Consider the following 19,529-nt stretch of genomic DNA (forward strand, 5'->3'; position numbering starts at 1 on the left):
TCTGAATAGCTCTAATGATTCCTTGCAATGTGCCTGACCTTACTTTGATCAATACTGAATTTCATCAACTGTCGTGTTGCCCAAGCTTGGTCCGTCTGAAATAACTCAAGATTTCTCTGGCCTTGTTTAACCTAAATAGTTCTGTGACATCTGCAAATGTTGCCACCTCTCGGCTTATCCCTTTTTCCAAGTCACTGATAACTATAGTGAACACCTGTCCTAACCGAAGACCCAACATTGAGGCACCCCACTGTTAACTCTTTTTCCATGAAAGGGGGAGGGATAGCTCAGTGGTTTGAGCATTGGCCTGCTAAACCCATGGTTGTGAGCTCAATGCCTGAGGGGGCCGCTTAGGGATGTGGAGCAAAAATCAGTATTTGGTCCTGCTAGTGAAGGCAGGGGGCTGGACTCAATGACTTTTCAAGGCCCCTTCCAGTTCTAGGAAATAGGTATATCCTAGTATTATTATAAAAAAATCACCATTTATTCCTGTTCTTTGTTTTCTGTCTTTGAGCTGGTTTCTGATCCAGAACAATACTTTACCCCTCACCCCATGATGACTTAGTTTCCTTAATAACCTTTCATGAGGAACATTGTTAAAGGCTTGTGAAAGTCCACATCAGTTAGGCCAATGGAGTCTCCTTTGTGCACTATTTTACTGACATACTTAAAGCAATGTAATAGGTTAGTGGGACACAAGTTTCCTTTCCAGCTCTGCTAGTCAGATCTTATCCTGTCATTCTCATGTAGCTGTTTTAGAATCTCTTTTAGTTCTTGTTTCAACCTGTGTACCGGGCACTGACGTAAGGCTCACTGGGCTGTAGTTCTCAGGATTACGCCTACCAAAATTTTGAAATTGGCTATAACATCCCCAGCCCTCTAATCCTCCAGACGTATAGCTGATTTTAATGAGAGATGCATATTATTGTTAGCAGCTCAGCCCTATCATCTGATGTCATTCGAGAGCTCCTGGGATTTGCTATCTGGCAGGGATCTACACGGCTCTTGGTGGCTGCTGGCTCTTTAGTTTGTCAGTTTGTTCCAATATCTCCTCTTCACGCTTCGATTCCTGGTCTTTATTTCCTGAACAGAGCAGGGCATGGTCCTCCCCAGGGCAGGTCTCTCCCCAGCAACCTCTGTGGTGGAAATTGATGCAAGGAAACCAGTCAGTCTCTCAGCATTGTCCTTACCCTCCACAATTGCTCCGTTTCCCTGCTTCTGATCCAGGGGACCCATCCATTCTCTCACAGGCTTCCTGATTCTGATGGACTGAAATAATTCCCTGGTATTTGTTTTATACCTCTGGCTGTTCACTCTGCTAATTCCATGTTAGCCTCCTAATTCCCATCATGCACTTCACACGATGTACTGCATGCTCCTTTCTGCTGGCTTCACAGGGTTAATATTTTCCACTTGCAGAGGAATCCCTGTTTGGCTCTAACAATCGCCTGCACCTGACCAGGTGGGGTTACAGTATTTCTCCCCTTGCTGATTCCTTTGTTGCTCAGGGCTTGCAGGTCTCTGGCTGCTGATGTAGCCTTAAGGTGACCAGATGTCCCAATTGTATAGGGACAGTCCCGATTTTTAGGTCTTTTTCTTATATTCTTCTTCTTCTTATTTACTCCCTGTGGAGCATAAGGCGCCAACCACTCTCCTCCATTCATTTTGTTCTTGAGCGAGACAGCAGATTTCATCCCACTTCATTCCCATACCTTTCATTTCCTCTTCAATGGTCCTTCACCACGTCCCCAATGGTCTACCTCTCCTCCTTCTTCTTTGTGGTGTCCATCGTAGGGCAATACGAGGGTGTCTGTCAGTATCCATTCTCAACACATGCCCCAGCCACCTCCATCTTCGTTGTTTGGCTTCATCCACTATATTATTGATGCCCGTCAATCGGCTCACTTCAACATTGGTGATACGCTGCGGCCAATGTATGTTAAGAATTCGCCTAAGACACCTTCCTTCAAAGCCCCAAAGCCGACTTTCTATCTTTTTGTTGGTCCTCCATGTTTCCGCCGCATAGAGCAACACAGAGCGGACATTCGACCTGTAGATCTCTACCTTGGTTCTCATTTGCAAGATGGTTGACCTCCAAATATTCTGAAGTCTATAAAATGCATTTGCTGCAAGACCGATTCTGGTAGATATCTCCTTCTGAATATTGCCATCAGCCGATATGTAACTACCAAGATATTTGAAGTCGTTCACCTCCTCCAATTCTACGTCGCATAACACTGTCTTCGTCGAGCTGGCTGTTTTTACTTTCATTATTTTGCTCTTACCGGCATGGATATTAAGTCCTACGCACCTTGCTACTCTACCTACTCTATCAGTCTTCTCTTGGAGGTCCGTCTGAGAGCTTGAAATCAGGGCGATGTCATTCGCAAAGTCACAGTCTTTGACATGACCAGAGGGTCCCCATACGATCCCTCTTGGCCTATCTTCAGTGGCTTTCCGCATCACCCAATCTATGACCACAAGAAATAGGATGGGCGAAATAACACACCCTTGTCTAACTCCCGTTCTCACATGAAACCACTCGCTCTGCTGTCCTTCATGGCGAACACAGCACTTATCGCCGGCATACATATCTTATACATATCATAACCAAACTTCCATACAAACGGACTTCACTAAAATAAGACAGGAGATCTACATTACCCACTTCACCTCTCTAAAAAGGAAAAAGGACTGTAAGCTGTCTAAACTCCTACCTGCCACATGGGGCCACAACCGTGATACCCCTAACCCACCCAGCAATATCGTCAATCTATCCAGCCACACACTCAGCCCAGAAGAACAGTCTGTCCTATCTCGGGGACTCTCTTTCTGCCCTGCCACCCCCACCAACATGATACAGTTCTGCGGCGATCTGGAAGCCTACTTTCGCCGTCTCCGACTCAAAGAATACTTCCAGGACAACACTGAACAGCGCACTGATACACAGTTACCCTCCCACCAACAGCACAAGAAGAAGAACTCCACATGGACTCCTCCTGAGGGTCGAAATGACAGTTTGGACCTATACATTGAATGCTTCCGCCGACGTGCACAGGCAGAAATTGTGGAAAAACAACATCGCTTGCCTCACAACCTAAGTCGTGCAGAACGCAATGCCATCCACAGCCTCAGAAACCATCCTGACATTATAATCAAAGAGGCTGATAAAGGAGGTGCTGTTGTCATCATGAACAGGTCTGACTACCAAAAGGAGGCCATCAGACAACTCTCCAATACCAAATTTTACAAGCTACTTCCCTCAGATCCCACTGAGGAATACACTAAGAAACTGCACCATCTACTCAGGACACTCCCTACACTAACACCGAACAAATCAACATACCCTTAGAACCTCGACCAGGGTTATTCTATCTACTACCTAAGATCCACAAACCTGGTAATCCTGGACGCCCCATCATCTCTGGCATTGGAACTCTCACTGAAGGACTGTCTGGATATGTGGACTCCTACTCAGACCCTATGTTACCAGCACTCCCAGCTATCTCCGTGACACCACTGATTTCCTGAGGAAACTACAATGCATTGGTGACCTTCCAGAGAACACCATCCTAGCCACCATGGATGTAGAGGCTCTCTACACAAACATCCCACACACTGATGGAATACAAGCTGTCAGGAACAGTATCCCTGATGATGCCACAGCACAACTGGTTGCTGAGCTCTGTGCCTTTATCCTCACACACAACTATTTCAAATTTAATGACAATATATATCTCCAGATCAGTGGCACCGCTATGGGCACCCGCATGGCCCCACAATATGCCAATATTTTTATGGCTGACCTGGAACAACGCTTCCTCAGCTCCTGTCCACTCACGCCGCTTCTCTACCTACGCTACATTGATGACATCTTCATCATCTGGACCCATGGGAAGGAGACTCTAGAAAAATTCCACCATGATTTCAACAGCTTCCACCCCTCCATCAACCTCAGCCTGGACCTATCTACACGGGAGGTCCACTTCCTAGACACCACGGTGCAAATAAGTGGTGGTCACATTAACACCACCCTATACCGAAAACCTACAGACCGCTATGCCTACCTTCATGCCTCCAGCTTCCATCCCGGGCACACCACAAGATCCATTGTCTACAGCCAAGCACTGAGGTACAACCGTATCTGCTCTAACCCCGCAGACAGAGACCAACACTTAGAAAATCTCCACCAAGCATTCTCAAGACCACAGTACCCACATGAGGAAATAAGGAAACAGATCAACAGAGCCAGATGTGTACCCAGAAGCCTCCTACTGCAAGACAAGCCCAAGAAAGAAACCAACAGGACTCCACTGGCCATCACATACAGTCCCCAGCTCAAACCCCTCCACCGCATCATCAGGGATCTACAACCCATCCTGGACAATGATCCCACACTTTCACAGACCTTGGGTGGCAGGCCAGTCCTCGCCCACAGACAACCTGCCAACCTGAAGCATATTCTCACCAGCAACTGCACACCGCATAGTAACTCTAGCTCAGGAACCAACCCATGCAACAAACCTCGATGCCAACTCTGCCCACATATCTACACCAGCAACACCATCACAGGACCTAACCAGATCAGCCACACCATCACCGGTTCATTCACCTGCACGTCCACCAATGTAATATATGCCATCATATGCCAGCAATGCCCCTCTGCTATGTACATCGGCCAAACTGGACAGTCTCTAAGGAAAAGGATAAATGGACACAAATCAGACATTAGGAATGGCAATATACAAAAACCTATAGGAGAACACTTCAACCTCCCTGGCCACACAATAGCAGATTTTAAGGTGGCCATCCTCCAGCAAAAAAACTTTAGGACCAGACTCCAGAGAGAAACTGCTGAGCTCCAATTCATTTGCAAATTTAACACCATCAGTTTAGGACTAAACAAAGACTGTGAATGGCTTGCCAATTACAGAACCAGTTTCTCCTCCCTTGGTTTTCACACCTCAGCTGCTGGAACAGGGCCCCATCCTCCCTGATTGATCTAACCTCGTTATCTCTAGCCTGCTTCTTGCTGGCTTATATATACACACCTGCCCCTGGAAATTTCCACTGCTTGCATCCGAAGAAGTGGGTATTCACCCACGAAAGCTCATGCTGCAAAACATCTGTTAGTCTATAAGGTGCCACAGGATTCTTTGCTGCTTATACATATCTTTGAAGATGTTAATCACTTTCGAAGGGAATCCATATATTTTTAAGATATTCCAGAGAGATGGATGGTGGACGCTATCAAATGCCTTCTCGAAGTCGAGGTAATTAATAAACAGTGGCGAGTTCCATTCAAGAGATTGCTCCATTATCGTACGTAGTACAAATATCTGATCAACGCATCCTCTCCCACTCCTAAATCCTGCTTGTTCTTCCCTCAGGATCTCTTCTACTGCATTATCCCCCACCCCCTGTCCCAGTTTTTCACACTTGCTGTCTGGTCACCTTATGTAGCCTCCAGGCTGAGTTTAAGGATTTTAATTTCCCTGCTTTAAGGTCTTTTTGACCCAATTCTCTTCTGCAAGATAATGTGATATTGACTCATTTCTCTTTGTTTTATTTTTAGACAAACTCCATGCTGAGCTCAGTAAGTTCCATTCCCCCCAGTATCACCCTGTGTGACATTGTCTCCTGCTCAGCGTGTCGGTGTTCAGGGGAGTTCTCACCCTCTGTCTGTGTTTGGTTGCAGCATGGAGACGCGCCCAGATCTACGCAGGTACTGTACATACCACTGATGTTTTATCCATGGTGAGACCCATCTCCCCCTGGGAGGTCTCTGCTCCTTTCCTTGCACAAAGCATTTTCCTATGACATTCAATAGGCTGGACACAGCAATGTCACTGGGGTGGATGGAAAGGGGCAGGAGACCCGCCAGATTCATTGCAGAGCAGGGACATGCCCACTTTCGGAAAGGGCTGATTGGTGAGGGAATACTGCCCCCTGGTGTCACCTTTGCAGTGGGTACCTGGGCTCTGCAGGATGGACATTTTTATCTGTCCATAATTGAACTGAACTGCCAAGCTCTCTCTTCCCAGCAGCAGGATCAGACCGAGCTTTAGCCACAATTTTCTTCTCATGTAACATGCCCAGACAGGAGCTGTTCAATGTCCCCCTGGATTTGGGGTGAGGAAGGCCCTGTCCCCACTGCAAGAGCAAATACATTTTTATAACCAGCTTGTGACACTCCCTTAACCCAGTTACAACAAATTGTGCTGACCCAGCAGCTTTTCTGCCTCACAGCCGTGGCAGAGCTGTCTCTGTATGTGTGTGTTTGCTCCCAGCCTGCTACCTGACCGTGTGTGTGCCCTGGTGCATTCTGGGAGAGTCTGGGCAGCTCCAGCGGCTGTGTGCACATATTACACCACCATTGGCCCAGGTGTCCATGCACTTCAGGGTATCCTACCTGTGATACAGAAGGGCCAGGAAGTAGTGGGAGAGTGGTGGAGGGGAAGTATAAAAGCTCTAGGCTAATTAAGGCATGGTTCCCTGTAGATTAGGGAGGGTTGCTATGGGTTAATTGGAGCACCTGTACTCAATTAAGGCCCTGTTAGCAACCTAATAAAGCCCCCTGTTTCAGGCCCTCAGGGGAGGAGGAAGAAGAAAGGACTGGAGCTTGGAGATGTGTTGTGAAACTTGGAAGATCAGAAAACTTGAGTGAGGGTGGCCCACAGGGGAGGGAGACTCCCTCTCCCAGAGTCCAAGGACTGAAGGTGCCCCACCCAAGAGGGAAGAGGATAAGGACCCACAGGGGTTGAGAGGGGCTGGGACGCTGAGTGAGGCGCAAACCAGACCCGCTTCCCTCCTTTACCACCTTCCTGGGCCACTAGTGGAGCCCTTGGTTCCCCAAGAGCAGGGTCAAGGGTGGTATCTTAACCCCCCACCAAGAAAAGCGCAGGACCCACCATACTACATTGGCCATCTTGTCACATACCATGCCAAGCTGGGTGGGTAGGTGCCCAGGACAGTTACACAAATACTGTTAGGGGTCCTGTTAGGGTTGCCACCTCTGCTCCATGTATACCACCTGTCCCCCCTACCCAGGGCACTGTGTCCCTATCTCACCCCCGGGAGAGGGCACCAGCCCCTGCAGGCTCCTATTAGTTTGACTGCCCCAGGCACCAACCTCACCAAGTAGGACATGGCACTAAATGTCCCCTGCTACCCTCAGCGGTGACCCCCACAGCTGGTACCTGTGTGGTGGTGAATGGGCCCTGCTGGCCCCGAGCTCCCCATCTCACTCACTGCTCCCAAGTTGCCCTGTTCTCATGGCTCCCAGACTCTCTGGACCCAGAGCTCCCTCTGTGCAGCACCGACACCCCGCAGCTCCCCGCTACAGCCACTGACACCCAGGACTTGTCATGTCCTGGGCAGACTCACAGATTTCCCAGGACAGTGACCTGAACAAAGGGATGATCCTGGAAAAACCTTAACAGGTGCCAACCCTAGGTCCTGTCCACACAGCACAGTAACACCCAGTTGAGCTGGGTACAGGCAGCCAGCCCCGTACCAGCCCAAGTGTTACCTGCGCACATTAGGACACCCCACCTTTTCCCAGTCCGTAGGGCTCCAGGAGAAAAGCACCCACCCGTGCCTAATTCGTAGGGCTCAGGGCCACCCGTGCCCAATTCACAGGGCTCAGGGTGTAACTAACCTGGTCAATGTAAGTACCCACCCCCTTTCCCTATACGTAGGGCTCTGGGTGTATACTACTTCTGCAGGTGTGCCGGACCTTTTACCAGTGAAAGAGCCTTACACAGTAATATCCTGATCTTCTGTTTATTAACAATTACCAAGCAGAATACACATTAAGCAAACAATGCCATGCTCACCAATCCTGATCATGCAGGCAGACTTTCCCTGTTGGCCAGTCAAGGTTGGTCTTGTCTGGGTCCTAGTTGCTGCACGTCACGGTTGTGCAGAGGATTCTTAACAGCTCTGATCTTATGCTGAGTCTTGGGGGTGAGATTTTCTTCTTCCAGGTTTTTTCTTCTTATTCTTCTCTTCCCAGCAGGTCTCCTCCTTGGACCCCAGTTTATATAGTGAAACTTGAATCCTCCTTAGCTATACCTTAACCAGGCATTTTATTGAACTCTATCTGACCAGTGCTAACATATTGTAACATAATTCTCTGACCAATTATATCCCGCTACCCAAATTAACTTACACCCAGCAAAATTAATTATACAGCAAACAGGAACAATTAGAGAACCAGATAGAGGCCATACAGATAAACAATAGGGAGTGGGGACCATAATGAAAGAAATGAGGATTTCACAACCACAACTGTTAAGTGATTTCTTGCCAGACAGAATCCTGTCAAACTATGTTTTCTTTAACCATCTTAAGATCTGTTTCTTTATCTGGTGATTGTGGGTACCTTTAGGACAGGATCTCCTTCTTAACAGCCCCATCTTGCATTGTTTTAATGTAATTTAGATGGAATGTGAGGATGTGACTTCCTGCTTCTCAGCTAATGGCTGGTGCTCGGCTGCTTTTTTAATCCTTGTCCTTACACAGGCTCCTGGCAGGAAAACTGAGCTGCCAGGTCACTAACTGTGTTAACTCCCCCACACCAGGCTTAGAGCCCTCTGGGCCCACCCCAGAACAGCTGTAACCTAGAACCAGAGCAATGCAGGGCTGGAAGGGACCTCGAGAGGTCACCTAGTCCAGCCCCCCGTGCTGGGGCAGGGCCTAAACCAGCCCTGGCAGGGGTTTGTCCTGTTCCTACAAACACCCAGTGACGGGGATCCCACAACCTCCCTTGGAGCCTGATCCAGAGCTTCACAGCCCTGAGAGTTAGGAAGTGTGTCCTCATCTCCACCCTCAGTCTCCCTTGCAGCAGATTGCACCCACTGCTCCTTGGACAGGCCCTCGCTCTACCCGCTGGGAGTGTCACCAACTGTGAGCATCGCTGTTATTGCACTGCAGGGGGAACCAACTGGCTCAGGGGGGCAGTGAGGGCAGCTGGGACCTTTCACTCCCCAGTCACTGACCTCAGCCCAGGCTGAGAGTCCGGTTCCCAGCAGACAGGAGCTCACATTGTAACTCACATTAACGGCAGCCTCATGGTGGCAGGACAGTGGGGGGCTCACACGGCCACCGTGACGTCCTTGTACCCTCGATACACAGAGCTCCAGCAGTCAGGGTGTAAACCCCACTCGTACCCCCAGTACTGAACTCACTGACACTGCCCCAAGGCTCCTCTCCTCCTGGGGTGGGAGGGGGTGAGTAAGGGGCACCAGAAGAGGGGTAACAGGGGGCCATGGCTCCATCACTTTTAAAAGTGAGAGAGTTAGGCCTCCCACTTTTTACTGGCCATGAGGGTTAGGGTTAGAGTTAGAGAGAAGCGACTGGGGGGTCAGGGTCTTGTGGGGAAGAGGCAGCACGGGGAGCAGGGGTAGTGTGTGGACAGAGGCTTGGGGAGAAGGGGTGGCATGGGTGGGCAGGACCATGGTTCAGGCTCTGGTGACCCCTCTGCTTTTAGGGAGCTTCCGTGACTCCTAGGGAGAGGACCATCCCAGATCCTGATCCCAGGGGCCAGAGGTGCCAACTTTCTAATGTGCCAGAGGGTGCTCGACCCCCACACTGCCCCAGGCCCCAGCCCCGCCCTGCCTCTTCCCACCCTGTTCCGCCCCTCCCCAATGCACGCCCTGCCATTGCTTCTCCTACTCACCCCAGTGCCTCCTGCAGGCTGCTGACCAGCGGATCGTGGCAGGCAGGAGGGGAGGTGCTGATTGGCAGGGCTGCCAGTGCATGATCAGCACCCACCATTTTTTTTCTCATGGGTGCTGCAGCCTCAGAATACCCACAGATTCGGTGCCCATACACATCTGTGTATTTGCGGGGTGTGCAGAGCTCTCTGGGTGGAGACAGTTTCACACTGACTCAGGAATTGGTGCTGGGAGGACCCACTGCCCAGGTGGCTGAGAGCTCTCACTCCCCTGCCCTGGGGGTGAAGGGAGGGGCCCTGGGGCTGCTGTTCCCCATCCCAGGAATGGAGTGAAGAGGACATGGAGACAGACAATGTAGGCGCTGTGAGGGGCAGACCCGGCTCCACCCTGGGCTTCAGAGCCTGAGCTCCAGCCTGAGCCTGAATGTCTACGTGGCTATTTTTAGTGCCAAAGAGGGATCCCCACAAGCCTGAATCTGTCCACCCTGTTCCAAGACTCACTGCTGCAGGCTGTGTAGATGAACCCAAAGTGTCTCTAGAGTCTGGGTGTGAAAGTTCCCAGTGTGTCTATCCCAGGGCTGGTTAATGGGAGTGAGGGGGGTGGCTGGCAGAGTCGTTAGATGGAGACACCTGAGCCCCTGGAGCTCTGAGATGGTCTCTGTGGCCATTATCCGCTCCAGGAGATGCCCAGGTGCATCTGCAGAGAGTCTGTGCTCCTGGCAGAGCCCATGGGACAAATGGCTCTGGGCAGAGAGTTCAGGCTGGAGCCGAGTCTCCATTTTCAGCCTGATTTGTGGGGGTGAGATCAGGAGTCCAGGGGGACTTTTTCTATCCAGGGCAAATTAAATAGCATCTCTGGAGTGTTTCATAGCTGATGTCCTGAGCCTGGCCTGCCCGTAACTGTGTGTTTCTGGGAGTGTTGACAGTCACTCATTGCAAGTCACTGGGATTTGGGCTCCTAAGTTACTCAGACAGGTTTGCAGTGGAATTGGGTGAAATTTGGGTGCAAATAGTTTGTTTGCAGAAATATTATATTTCCGGTCAACTGAAACTATTCGCCAATTCATGTTGAGTTTGCTGAATAGTTTCAATGAACAGAAAAAGATGCCACCTGCCGCTTCCCTTCTAGCCTTTTTGCCCAATGGCTGATCCCTCAGCTGGGAGCCCCAGGATCAATCCCCCCATGCGATGTGGGGCAGGAATTAGAATGTGGGTCTTCCCCCTAAGGTGAGGGCTGGAACTGCTGGGCTCTGATGTGGGGCTCCCTCAATATCTCCTGCTGCAGTTGTCCCGCTGTGTCTAAACACTGCCATGGGCACTGGGCCAGAGCGTGGGAATGAGACTGACTCTGTAGCCCAGTGGGTCAGGCCCCACCTGGGAGCCCAGAGTCATAAGCGCTGACTCCATGGGTGCCTCAGCATCCACCGGCAGCTTCCCCCCCCCACTCCAGCTCACCTCCGCCTCCTCCCTTCCAGCGCTTGAGCCGCGAAACAGCTATTTCACAGGTCAAGGAGGGAGGGAGGTGGGATGAGGGAGAATGTGGCACATGGGGGAAGAGGCGGGGCCAGGGCGGGGATTTGAGGAAGGGATCCAATAAAGGCAGGGATGGGGTGGAGTTGGGGTGGGACTTTGGGCAAGGGGTTGGAATTGGGGTGGGACCAGGGGCGGGAAACGGTGGAGTCAGGGCGGTGCCAGGGGCAGGGGGGCACGAGCACCCGCCGGTGCCAGAGAAAGTTGGCGCCTATGCCCAGAGTTAATTATTGATCCATAACCCCAAGGAGGGGAGGGGTTATGGCCCCCGGCACAGCAGTGTCTCAGCCATGTCAGTGCCCACTGCAAACCCCTAGTGCAGATGCACTGTGTGGGTGTGAACTGGGACTGGCCCCTGGTGCAGTTTCTCCCAGATGGAGGAAGCAGGATCCTGTCTGAGGATTGAAAACAGGTGAGGTGCAGAGACACACACCAAGATCTGCCTGACAATCCCTAGAGATTTGATTATCTGATTACTGTGTCTTTGTCCTTTGTGTGGGGATGGCACCAATCTGCTCTTAGTAGCAAACCAACCACACACGGCCCCAGACCAACAGAGATTCCCTGGGGCCTGCCCCCTTCACTCCTCTACACCCATGGCACCTGCCTCTCCCGTAACCTTCCCTCACCCCTGTGATCACCTGGCCCCTGCCCCTATCCTCCACTCCCTCCTTTCAACCCCTTTCTGCTCCCCTTGTCCCCTGCCCCTCTCCCCTCACTTTATCTCCCTGGCACGTGCCTCTGCCCATCTAGAACTCCCCATCCCTTTGTCCCCCTGACCTCTTGGCACCTGCCCCTCTCCCCCAAATGCCATCTGAACCCTGGGGCCCACCCACCACTTCACCCCCTTCTACCGCCTGCAGCCCTCCTGACAGCAATTCTGGGCCCCAGGCATGCACACGCTGTGCCCGTGTGGGCGCCGTTCGCCTGACATTAGGGCGGTGCTGCGCCTACGCTGGCTGGGGTCCAGCGAGCTACCAGCTGCCTTGCTGGCCACGCTCTTCTGGCACGGCCAAGGCTTCCACATGCCCACCTGGTAGGGTTGCCAACTGTCTAATCACGCAAACCCAAAGACCCTGGCTCAGCCCCTTCCCTGAGGCCACACCCTTGTGCCACCCCTTCTCTGAGGCCCCACCCCTGCACTCTCCATCCTCCTTCCCTTTGTCGCTTGCTCTTCCCCACCCTCACTCACTTTCACCAGGCTGGGGCAGGGGGTTGGGGCGCAGGAGGAGGTGTGTGGAGTCAGGCTCTGGGAGGGAGTGTGGGCCCTAGCCTAGGACGCGGGTTGGGATGCAGGGTGGGGTCAGGAGGTCAACACTTACCTCGGGTGTCTCCCGAAAGGGACCGGCACACCGCTCTGGCAGCGGCTCCTAGGCGGTGGGGCCAGAGGGTCTCCAATACTGCTGCCAGCAGGCCCCGCCCCCACAGCTCCCATTGGCCGCAGTTCCCGGCTAATGGAAGCTGCGGAGTCAGTGCTCAGAGCGGGGGTAGCAGGTGGAGCCCACCCCCCAGGGGCCGCAGGGACGTGCTGTGCTGCCAGCCGCTTTCGAGAGTGGGGTGCAGCGAGGGTGGGCAGGAAGCGCTGCTAGTGGAGGCTGGGGTCCCTTGGGCCCTTTTACATCCCTGGGCCCCTGGGCAATTGCTGCCTTTGCCCCACCCCCACCCCTTTGGCGGGCCTGATCCCCTGGCATCCACCTCTCCCTTTCCCCCTCTAATCCCATGTCTCTCACCCTCCCCGTTGCCTGCATCTGCCCTCCTGTGCCTGCCACTGCCCTCGCCCCCGATTCCCACCCCACCCCTCATCCTCCTCTGCTCTCCTGGCTTCCACCCTTCTCCTCACCCCCATCCCAACCCTCGCCCACCTGTGCCCACCCTTCTTCTAGCCCCATTCTGATCCCCTTTGCCCATCTGGAGTCCTCCTGTCTACTCACCCCGGCCTCTGCCCCACTGGTGTCAGCCCCTCCCCACTGCCCTCCTTTTGTCTGCCCCCTGTTCAATCCCCCTGGCACCTGCCCCTCCTTTTCCCCCTTCCTGCCTGGTGCCCATTCCTCTCTCCCCACTATCCCCCCCCATCACCCACTCCTCTCTCCCTACTGTCCCCCCCATCACCCACTTCTGCCCTCCCCCCTTTTCCTCCTTTTCTTGTCCCTTTCCCTCCCCTTTTATCCCCTGGCACCTTCCCCAACCCCTGCCCCTTTGGCACCCACCCCTTCCCTTGTTCCCTCTACCCCCTCCTGCCTCCCCCTCCCCTTGCCCCTTGTTGGCCCTGGTCCCTGCCCCATCCCAAACGCCAACACTGTCCTCCCAGTGCCCACCTCTCCCCCACTCTGCCCCCCAGTGCCTGCCTCTTCCTTCTCCCACAATGACCCCCTCCCCTTGCCCCCAGCACAAGCTCCTTCCTCACCCCCTGTGCTCTAGTTCATCCCTTTTCCTCACTCCTTCTACCCTCTAGGTCCTGCTCCTCCCCACATGTTCCCTTGGCTGCCCTGGTTCCCACACCTCCCTTCACACCCTCTGTCCTTGTAGGGCCTCCCCTTTTCCACACTCCTCTCTCTGCCCCTCTTGTGCTCAACTGCTCCCTCACCTCCCGCCCTGCCCTCCTTGCGTCTGGTCCTCTGCTTGACCCCCCCAACCCTCCTGGGGTCTGCCCCTTCCCACCACCACCCGCTTGGTGCCCACCCTCCCCTCACTCCCCATTCCCCTCTGGTGCCTGCCCCACCCCTCACTGCTTTTGTCCCCTGGTCACCTGCGCCTTCCCCCTCCTTCCTTTGCCCACGTCATGCCCGCCCCTTCCCTTGCTCCCCTCTAGCCCCCGGTGCCAACCCCTCCTTTTTCACCCCCTCTGGCTCCCTAGTGCCTGTCCCTCCATTCACCCCTTGTGTCCCCTGGTGCAACCTCCTTCTCTTGCCCCCCTTTGGCCCCCTGGTGCCCACCCCTCCCATCATCCACCCTCTACCGGCCCCACCCCTTCCATTCCGCCCCCCCCCCCACTCTGTCCCCTGGCACCAGCCCCTCCCCTCTCCCGACTCTGCCCTCCAGTGACCATCCCTCCCCTAGCCACTGCCTCTCCTACAGGTTCCTGCCTCACTCTGTCCCCCTGGTGCCTGCCTGTTCCCTTCCCCACTCCCCGCATGATCCTGGTGCCTGCCCCACTCCTCATCTCCCCACCCCTGGCACCTGTCTCTCCCCTCAACTCCCATCTGCCCCTCTGGAGTGCACCCCTCTCCTCATTTCCCCTGCCCCTTGGAGCTCCCCCATTCCCTTACACCCTTTTGCCCCCTGCTACCTGCCCCCTCCTTTGCTTCCCTGTGCCCCCTGGGGTCTGTCCCCTTCTTCTTACCCCTGGAACCTGCCCTTCTCCCCCCCAACACTGATGGTGCCTGCTCCTTCCCTTGCCCACCATTGTTCTTGTGCCTGCACCTCCCCTCACTCATCTCTGCCCCTCCCCTTTCCTCTCCCAGCATCAGCCTGGCCCCTCCCCTCCCACCACTGACACCTCCCCCCCACACACCCTCCTGTTGTTCCCCTCAAGTTTGCTCTCATGGGCAGATGGGCCCTGACTCCCCTCAATCAACATACTCCCAGCAATTAATGGGACACAAGTTAATTTCCCTTTGATTCCAGCCCCTGCCCCCAGCACTGACTCTGTGACTCTCTCCCCAGTGGACGTGACTCTGGATCCAGACACGGCTCATCCCAACCTCGTCCTGTCTGAGGATCGGAAACATGTGAGACATGGAGACACACGCCAGGATCTGCCCGACAACCCTGAGAGATTTGATTCTTATCCCATTGTTCTGGGCACTGAGGGGTTCATGGGCGGGAGGCGTTACTGGGAGGTGGAGGTGGGAGACAAGATGAAATGGGACCTGGGGGTTTGTAGGGAATCTGTGAGCAGGAAGGGGTGGGTCACAGTCACACCCGAGGATGGATACTGGGCCCTGCGGCTGCGGGATGGGGGATACAAGGTCTGCACTTACCCCAGGATCCCCTTCCCCGTGACCGTCAGGCCCAGCCGAGTGGGGATTTTCGTGGACTATGAGGAGGGCAAGGTCACATTTTATAATGTGACTGATATGTCCCATCTCTTCACTTTCACAGCCACATTCTCTGGGACGCTCCGCCCTTATTTCAATCCTTGTCCCAATGCTGGGGGTACAAATGCGGCTCCCCTGATAATCTGCCCGGTCCCAGCTCAGGCCGGAGGGAATCTCGGTCCCTGACAGTGACCCCGCAGCACAGACTGACCCCTCCTGGCACTGCTGCTCTTCCCACTCCCAGTGCTGGAGCCCAGTTACTGTAGGTAACTGGACTTTTTGTGCTGACTGGATGCTGCCAGTTTCCCTTTTCAATGGGAGATTCCAGTCAAAAACCAGACCCCTGGGTACCCCCAGCCCCCACCTTTCCCCGTCCCCTGCCCCAGGGGTAGCAGATGGGGGTGCATGGGGATCATTCACTCTGGTCACAATTTTCTACCCCTGTGAAATCTCAGTGTAAACTATGAAAGAAAAAAGATTATTCTAATCTAGAAAATATTATTGTAACAAGGTGTAAATACAAGAGTATTTTAATTTACATTTCAACAGTATTTCAAAAACAAGCATCTAAACACTGTTAGAAATGGAATTATTTACATTTTTTTTATTCTTCCCTCAAATCTATATTGAAGTTTAACTTCTCTAAATAACGTCATTGGTATTTCAACTGTGGAATTTCAAGAAATCCAAAATATTTATCTTAACAAAATAAATGATTAAATTGTCAGACTGGTTGTTTATTGCAATATACATGTGTCATAAACATCACAATTACACACATGTGCAGCTGGTCTATCTCTTCCCCTCCCCCTTTTTTATTGTCTTGACTCCTTCTCTCGGGAAGGCAGGACACATATACCCACCTCCTGCACTACAGTTTTGAAAATTAATAGGTGAAAAAATGATATAATTAAGCAATATATTTAAGTTAACTCACACAAGATTATATAATATTTAAACTTCTGTCAGCATTAATTCATGCTATTTTTAAGTTTCTAGCTACGTAATCAAGATGTGAGCCTTCCTTTCATTTTGTCACATCAATTAACAAAACATAGTCCCCAACCTCAAAAGGGGTTGTATTCCTTTACTGAATCATCACAAATTAACTTAATTGTATTAAAGACGCTGGCACTTCACATGACATGAAATTTGGTGAATCTTCCTTGGCAAACCTTTCTTCTCAGCCATAAATCAGTCGAAAGGGTGATATTGTGGTTGTCATGTGAGGTTTAGAGTACAAAGCAAAGAAAGTTGCTCCAGGAAATTCATCACAATTCCTCTGGGTTCTCTGTCCACCATCTTCTGGAATGCTCTGTAAAAATAGTGACCGATTGGTCTAATTCCTTGAAATTAGTGATTGAACCTAATTTCTTGAAGAGCTACTGAGCGGAGTCTGAGGGGAGGCACATAACATTGCTAGGACTCTTTTTTGTTTTAAATGTGATGTTATGAAAATTTTCAATGTCATAATTCAGTTTTGAAGGTTTATTCACAATATGCTATTCATGGCAGTGTGCCCTAAACGTACCTTGATTATTTGAAAATAAATACCCTAAAATTATCTTTTGATGGATTCATCTGTACTTTTTATCCAGTCTGCTGGTGTTGAGGTGACATGCGCTGCTGAAGCTATGTGTTTTTTCCTAGTTTTTAACACATGGGCATTTTAATCTAAAACTAGATAATTTTTCCCTAAAATTTCGTTCAGAAATCTATGTTCCTTTCCCTATTTCTCACTGACTTATGTGTAATTACTGTGGTTTCTTATCCCATCTTATTGTGTTATTACATGGAAAAATGTTGGCAAATAGTAAAAACCATGTTGTATATTAATCTATCTGACAGGACAGATAAATGTGTTGTCACTCACATGAAGTGTCATGAAGCGATTGCAGGAAACGTTCATTTTTAAATTTCTAACTCTGAATGGGCTCCCCCATCAGTTCCTGCAACCCCTGGCTGGCTGACCTCTGTGTGAATTAAGCAGCATTCAGTCTGCCAGGGAACCTCCACCAAGTGTCTTTATGATTTTTTATGGTGCATCACAACATAGCAGCAGCTACGAGGAGCCCCCTTCCTGCTCCCTGATTCAGACTTCTATGCTGCTGCTTTCTTCTCAGTGCTGAGCTAGTGACCTCATCAGGCTCCCTACAGGTGCAAGTGATCCCCTCTGCCCTTCCAAACCCAAACTACTCAGTCCCTCCTACTCTAACTGCACCCGGTGCCCTGGGTGTGCTCAGTGACCAGGGTGCTGGCTTCCAAAGGGCTCAGTTTGTAGCTGCTCACAGCCCCCTGTCACATGGCCCTGATAGTGTAACTGACCATATAGTGGAAATAAGACCACATATAAACTGGTACCTCATGATTCAATTCAGAACCTAGATCTGCCGCTCTCTGATCTGCACAGGCATGTTGATATATAATTTTACATGTCTTCTTCTCCCCCTCATGTTCTGTCATAGTTTTAAGTGGAAATTCTTCTACCTATTTTGAAAAATCATCTGTAGCTGTCAGTACATACTGGGTATCACTTCTGTGGTACTGGATAGAGCCCGATTAAATCTGCTCCCAGCAATTCCCAGAGTTTAATTACCTAAGTGCAAGAACACAGGCTAAACTTATCATCTGGATCTTCTCTACGACATTTTTATTATAATCCCATCTATAGTAAGCAAAGTAAATGTTATTATGTGGTTTCCCTTTCTACCAAGGAAAGGACCACTTGGAGTTCCTCTTCCCCCAAAATATCCCCCCGAGCCCTTACACCCCCTTTCCCGGGGAGGCTTGAGAATAATATCCTAACCAATTGGTACAAAGTAATCAAAGACCCAAACCCCTGGGTCTTTGGACCATGGAAAAATCAGTCAGGTTCTTAAAAGAAGGGTTTTATTAAAAAGAAAAGGAAAAAATTATCTCTGTAAAATTAGGATGGAAAATATCTTTACAGGGTAATCAGATTCAAAGAGCGCAGAGAACCCCCCTCTAGCCTTAGGTTCAAAGTTACAACAAAACAGGGATAAACATCCCTCTAGCAAAGGTAAAATTCACAAGTTGGGAAAACAAAGATAAACTAATACGCCTTGCCTGGCTGTTACTTACAAGTTTGAAATATGAGAGACTTGTTCAGAAAGATTTGGAGAACATGGATTGATGTCCGGTCCCTCTTAGTCCCAAGAGCAAACACCACCAAAACAAAGATCACAAACAAAAACCTCCCCCCGCCGCTCAGGATTTGAAAGTATCTTGTCCCCTTATTGGTCCTTTGGGTCAGGTGTCAGCCAGGTTACCTGAACTTCTTAACCCTTTATAGGTAAAAGGATTTTGGTGCCTCTGGCCAGGAGGGATTTTATAGTATTGTATACAGGAGGGTTCTTACCCTTCTCTTTATAGTTATGACAAGGCCACTCTGGACCAAGATAAGTGTGTCAATATTGGGTTTTACACTGGTTAAGTAAACTAGTGCAACTTGGAATCTAGGCAAGGCCTCGTCTACATCAGACAGTTGCACCAGTTTCATTGAAATTGTGTTTTAAACCAATTTAGTTAAACCAGAGCAAATCCCTGTGTGGATGCTCCTCTTATTTCATGTTAAAAGCAGCTTACTGCAGTTTAGATTAACCTGATTCCTAATTGATTTAAGATGAACTGAAATAAGCCTTGTTCAAACCACAATAAGTGTCCACACAACCTTTCACTCAGGTTTAACTAAGCTGGTTTAAAAACTTATTTAAGATGCATCTCTAGGCAGGCCATTTGTCCGGTTTTGAGTCGGACTGTGCTGTTTATGGAAATTTTTGTCTCTCTCCAATACCAGACGTGGTCTTGTCTGGTATTATTATGGAGGATGCCATTTTGCAGAGCTTGCCACCCTGCTCCTGCCAGTCTGACCTCGGACACACTGGCGGGGGTGTTAGCCAAACAGCCCAAACCCTGACGAAGTTCCCTCACTCTGTTAAGCTTTTTTGGATTTATTAAGTTAGCAGTAATTTGTTTTAGAAGCTAAAGTAGTAATATGAAATGGATTTGCATCAAAATCATGATGTTCTGTTAGAAGCCTGCTTGTTAGAAAATGATTTAACAGCCCCTGTGCTCTTTCCTCTCATTGCTTGGTAAAAGAATGGACAGCTGTTCTGTGTGTGAATGAGGTCTGTGTGTGTAGCAAATAAGAGATAGGACGTTAGTAGCCTAATTACCGAAGAAAGAGTGAAGGAAACAGAGACACCAGTATCACCCTTGCCATGATGATCCAAGGAGGGCAAATTGACAACCCTGAAGCCCAA

The 19,529-nt window shown here is 50.8% G+C and overlaps 1 pseudogene; it reads left to right on the forward strand.

Moving 5' to 3' along the window:
• LOC120383794 overlaps positions 1–15,805 on the forward strand; it is a 118,286-nt pseudogene extending 102,481 nt beyond the window's left edge.
• The last annotated feature ends 3,724 nt before the right edge of the window (positions 15,806–19,529 follow it).

This window comes from Mauremys reevesii, linkage group 15, assembly GCF_016161935.1.
Source record: "Mauremys reevesii isolate NIE-2019 linkage group 15, ASM1616193v1, whole genome shotgun sequence".
In the NCBI taxonomy this organism is placed as follows: Eukaryota; Metazoa; Chordata; order Testudines; family Geoemydidae; genus Mauremys; species Mauremys reevesii.